The sequence below is a fragment of the Lutjanus erythropterus genome, chromosome 24, assembly GCF_056507025.1.
Source record: "Lutjanus erythropterus isolate fLutEry1 chromosome 24, fLutEry1.hap2, whole genome shotgun sequence".
Classification (NCBI taxonomy): Eukaryota; Metazoa; Chordata; class Actinopteri; order Lutjaniformes; family Lutjanidae; genus Lutjanus; species Lutjanus erythropterus.
In genome coordinates this window covers 6469618-6475617 of record NC_139340.1, presented here as the reverse complement: position 1 = coordinate 6475617, position 6000 = coordinate 6469618, and the positions used below count along the sequence as shown (strand labels likewise).

The 6000-nt window shown below is 35.9% G+C and overlaps 1 long non-coding RNA gene across 1 annotated transcript; it reads right to left on the bottom strand.

The window, feature by feature from the left end:
* Positions 1-2180: 2180 nt before the first annotated feature.
* LOC146304589 (uncharacterized) lies at positions 2181-3445 on the bottom strand. The gene is made up of 3 exons (XR_014769260.1): positions 3347-3445; positions 3186-3249; positions 2181-2256 (listed from the first exon to the last, which is right to left on the bottom strand). It is a non-coding gene; the product is annotated as an uncharacterized LOC146304589 (long non-coding RNA).
* Positions 3446-6000: the final 2555 nt, after the last annotated feature.

The following is a 6000-nucleotide window of genomic DNA, read 5'->3' as shown; positions in this document are numbered from 1 at the left end:
TCGATAATCAGTTTTTAAATGATATTAAATATTAAATATTTATATGTACAGTCAGCATGATCACTTAAAAGTGAACTAACCTGAAGTGTCTTCTATGGTTCCCACACACAGTGTTCAGACCAGACCAGTGCATCTGCAGCCATCTATACAATCAAACTCAAAATAAATAAAGTCATAAGAATTTTGAGTTGCATTAATTTCAGTTTCACCATGCTGAACACATTCAAATCAAACTTGGTATATGAAATAAAAAGTGGACCATTATTGCATTTCATTTATTTTGTCGGTTTAAAGGAGCAGCATCTAAAATATTGCCACCTATTGAAGGTAACTCCAGTCAGAGGGGCAGAGATGTGAAGCAAAGTGGAGTGAGAAGGTGGCCGGACATCCAACAGTCAGCAGGGGGCCAGAATATTCTCACATCTAACATGATAGATTAAGATTTATTTGGTCGACCAAACTGGAGCTGATTTTGTTTTGTTTCTGCTAAATTTAAAGTGTGTTGTCTGAACAAGTTCATAAGATTTTCAATATCACACATTTAAAGACAATTTGTCAGAAGTCACAGAGTTTTAAGTCACAGATTAAAGTAGTGGTGCCCAACCCTGGTTCAAATGATCAGGCTGTTGTCAGGCTTCTGCAGAGGCTTGATGATGAGCTGATCATTTGAATCAGGTGTGTTGGAGCAGGGAAACATCTAAAACATGCAGGGCAGTGGGTCCCTGAGAACCAGGGTTGGGCACCACTGCATTAAGATTTTGCAAAGACTGGGCATCTTGTCTGGTCACAATTTTCAAGATAACAACTAAAATCCCAATATATTGATTCTGAATTTTCACTTTGTTTTGTATTGTTACAATTTTTTTTTTTTTTTTTGTTTGTTCATTTTGTCTTTTTAAAAAATATATCCTCTTTCCTCCACTTTGATCCTACTAAATGCAAAATCAAAATCTAATCATAAATCATCCCTTAAATTTAAATTCTGGCCATAATTTACATGTTGCTCCTTTAACCAAAAAGCCACTCAATTAAAATAATTTGTATGCACTCGATATTAAATATAGCAGCTGGTAATACTGAGAATGAATATCTTACCAAAGAGAAGATTTCCACTTTGTTGTCCAATCATCCAAGATGTCCTCCAGTGAGGCTGCGTATCTGCAAGTGTGAGATAAATAAAAGTCTTCGAGGGAGAGTTCAGATTATTGGAAGTGGGGTTTTACGAGATACTTATCAATAGTCAGTGTAATTGTTGCAGTAGTTGGCAGTCGGCACATCCGAACTTTGGGGAAGCAGCAAAATGTATTTTAGCCACTTACACAAGGCTCACCTAAAAAACAAATCAGTAACAGTTAGGGATGTAAGGATGCATCAAGAGACAGACATGAAAAATGAATCGCAATGCCTTTCATTTCTGACTGTACGAGACCGACCTGACACGTGAAAAAACATATGTGTGCTTCTCACAGAACTGGTTGGATATATTTGTGTGTAATTTTGCACACTTCAAACGTCAGAAACACTTTCTGATTCTGTTTCCTGCACCCACAGTAGTGTCAGCGGGACGGAGGTCAGTCTATTGCCGTTATTTCTTATTTTTGAATGTTTAAACTGAAATTCTGGCCATATTTTACATGTTGCTCCTTTAACTTAGATGACACTCAATTAAAAAAAAAAAATGCTTTCAACACAATTCCTTCAACATTTAACACAGCAGCTGGAAATATTGAGAATAAATATCTTACCTAAGAGAAAATTTTTGCTCAGTTGGTCAGTCGTCCAAGACGTCCTTCACTGAGGCTGCGTACCTGCAAGTGTGAGATAAATATGAGCTTTAGAGGGATAGTTCAGATCATCTGAAAATGGGTTGTATGAGATACTTACAATAGTCAGTGTATTTGTTGCAGAAGATGGCAGTTGGGACACAACAAAAGTTGGGGAAGCAGCAAAATGTATTTTAGCCACCTATAAAAGGCTCGGCTAAAAAACAAATCAGTAACAGTCTAAGTGTACTATATTTAGAATATTTTAACCACTTTACCCTTTGACATTTTAATACAATTAAGCTTGTATGAAAGTATGTTTTCAGTATAACTGCAACAATTAATCGATAATCAGTTTTTAAATGTTATTAAATATTTATATGTACAGTCAGCATGATCACTTAAAAGTGAACTAACCTGAAGTGTCTTCTATGGTTCCCACACACAGTGTTCACACCATTCCAGTGCATCTGCAGCCATCTATACAATCAAACTCAAAATAAATAAAGTCATAAGAATTTTGAGTTGCAATAATTTCAGTTTCAACATGTTGAACACATTCAAATCAAACTTGGTATATGAAATAAAAAGTGGACCTTGATTCCATTTCATTTATTTTGTCGGTTTAAAGGAGCAGCATCTAAAATATTGCCACCTATTGAAGGTAACTCCAGTCAGAGGGGCAGAGATGTGAAGCAAAGTGGAGTGAGAAGGTGGCCGGACATCCAACAGTCAGCAGGGGGCCAGAATATTCTCACATCTAACATGATGGATTAAGATTTATTTGGTCGACCAAACTGGAGCTGATTTTGTTTAGTTTCTGCTAAATTTAAAGTGTGTTGTCTGTTCATAAGATTTTCAATATCACACATCTAAAGACAATTTGTCAGAAGTCACAGAGTTTTAAGTCACAGATTAAAGTAGTGGTGCCCAACCCTGGTTCAAATGATCAGGCTGTTGTCAGGCTTCTGCAGAGGCTTGATGATGAGCTGATCATTTGAATCAGGTGTGTTGGAGCAGGGAAACATCTAAAACATGCAGGGCAGTGGAACATGAGAACCAGGGTTGGGCACCACTGCATTAAGATTTTGCAAAGACTGGGCATCTTGTCTGGTCACTATTTTCAAGATAACAACTAAAGTCCCAATATAGTGATTCTGAATTTTCACTTTGTTTTGTATTGTTACAATTTTTTTTTTGTTTGTTAATTTTTTGTCTTTTTAAAAAATATATCCTCTTTCCTCCACTTTGATCCTATTAAATGCAAAATCAAAATCTAATCATAAATCATCCCTTAAATTTAAATTCTGGCCATAATTTACATGTTGCTCCTTTAATCAAAAAAGCCACTCATTTTAAAATAATTTGTATGCACTCAATATTAAATATAGCAGTTGGTAATACTGAGAATGAATGTCTTACCACAGAGAAGATGTCAGATCTCAGTTGCTCATCATCCAAGACGTCCCTCATTGAGGCCGTGTATCTACAAGTGTGAGACAAACATAAATCTTAAAGAGATAGTTAGGATTATCACAAGTGCAGTTGTATGAGATACAATCAATAGCTAGAGTATTACTTACAGTGGATAGTGGTTGGCACACCCCCAGTTTGGAGAGGCCAAGTCATGTGCTGTTGTGGACAGAGTCAGCAGCAAAATGTATTTAGACACTTTAAAAAGGGACACAGAAAAAATGGATCAATATCAGTCTAAGTCTACCATATTTAGAATATTTTCATTTCTTTACAAAGATGTAAAGCATTCAGGGGACATGTTACTCTCTGTCTCCCACCCTTCATATTCACAGTCCGCACTAAAGCTGAAAAGTGGACTAACCTGAAGACTCTTCCATGGTTCCCACAGATGATGTAAACACCAGACCAGTCCACCTGCTGCCATCTATACAGACAAACACAAAATAAATAAAGTCATCATTAATTTCAAGTTGAACATGGTGCACGCATTCAAACCAACCTCTGTCAAAGTCAAATGGGAGTATAAGGAGAATATAAATAAATAATAATTGCAAACCACTCCAACAAATGGTCAAAGATGTAAAACATTCAGCGGACATGTTACACTCTCTTCTACCCTTAAAGCTGAAAAGTGGACTGAACTGAAGACTCCTCCATGGTTCCCACAGAAGATGTAAACACCAGACCAGTCCACCATCTATACAAACAAACACAAAATAAATAAAGCCATTATAATTTCAAGTTGAACATGGTGCACACATTCAAACCAACCTCGGTATATGAAATAAAAACAAAAGCTTCATTCCAATTCATTTCATTTATTTTGTCAGCTTTTAATCTTTCATCTAATGAGTCCATTTTTCAATTTAGTTTTTACAATATTGCTAAAAAAAACACTTTTATGTTTCCTTTTAACTAGAATTCTAATAGTAATTTAGTTACAGTGTGGCTGCCTTCATTAATTATATCTTCCTATACAGTCTGTTGTTGTGGAAATGGCACCCTCTGGTGGTTGCATTTATTTTAACTAGTTTCAACCTGTTTTTCCTTTTTTTGGTTTGTTTTGGTATTTTTAACATGTATATTTTAAAATTGTCCTTTTAATTTTTTTTCAAAGGGAGAAACAGAAACAGATTTTCCATTGTGGGCTAACCTGAGTAACCTAAGTAGCTGAAAGATCTGGTGTTTTTTTTAAGCTACAAGGAAAATTACTATTTGGTAAATTTTTGAGGCCCCGGTAGACCAAAGCAGTAGTGTTTCAAACCCCAAAATATAACATCAAAAAAATAAATATATCTGAACAAAAATCTCCTCCGGCTTCTTTTTAACTGGCCAACATGCTACTCAGTGTAACTTCTGCTTGTGAAAATGTACACAGTCTAGTTTCAGCAGATTTCAAGGAAAATCTGACCCAGTGGCAGCCATTAAGAATAACTATAAAGAAACAGCCAATCTTCTCGCAGATGGTTTCTATATGTAGGCCATAGAGAGGCACCTATTAAATTAAGACTGTTTCATAACAAATTAAAAAGTGTTGGTAGTTGCTTTGAATTGTAAAGAAAGTAAAAAATAAAAATAAAATACATAATAGTGACATTTACAGCAATATAAAGTCAAATGGGAGTATAAGGAGAATATACATAAATAATAATTCTCTAAGGAGAAGTGAACTGCAGACCACACCAACAAATGGTCAAAGATGTAAAGCATTCAGGGGACATGTTACTCTCTGTCTCCCTCCCATGGTTCCCACAGATGATGTAAACACCACACTAGTCCACCTGCTGCCATCTATACAGACAAACACAAAATAAATAAAGTCATCATTAATTTCAAGTTGAACATGGTGCGCATTTAAAATACTTTTATAATTATATAATATTTTACAAAGCATTATGGTTTCTAAAATAAATAATTAATTTGACGTTGCAGTGTGGTTATTTTATAGCTTACACACAATCGGGAGAAATGAACATGTCACAAATAAAACAGGATTAAGTGCACGTCTAACAATAACAAGAATAAACACAGAAAGTATGTTTGGGTGGGTGTGGATCAGCTGGAATAGTTGGAACATTTTTAAGGAGAGGCACTGGTTTATATTTGTTGATGTGCTTAATGATTAGTATGTTTAGCATGTATATAATGTTATATATTTTCAATAAATGCTAAATGTTATGTGAGCTAAAATTACTGTTCAAATTCATTTGAGTCATTGTAAATAATTCCACCCTGTTAGCCACATTTTTAAACAAAACAACTATGTTATGTCACGAGATCTTTCGCTGATCTGTGGTTCTCATCTACACACGACAATTCAGGTCCGTGCGTTTCTCTCCCGTTCAGTGCTCAGCCACAGGTGGCGTTGATTACCCCTGACAATAACAGCAGAAAAACTAGAACAAAGGCTATATAAAACACCATATTTCATCTCACAATATTCTATAACTTTAACCTCAGGTCTGTTACTCGACATGGCCTTTTGTTTACTTGCCTCAAACAAGAACATCTATCAATCTATTCTACGCACAGGTGTTGTTAGCTTAGCTGTTAGCTAGCTAGCAGCGGTCGTAGCGACCCTGCGTCTTTGTGATTGTGTATCCATTCAGTCTCTAACTCACCTCAAAACTCATAAAAACTCAATTTCGTGCTGTTGTTTTCTTCCTCTCCCACTTATTTCTTCTCTCGTCCTCCACATGTCTTCATGAAGCAGGTCCGTAGCGAATTATCCGCTCAAGTTGCAACGGCTGCCGCCGTTGTG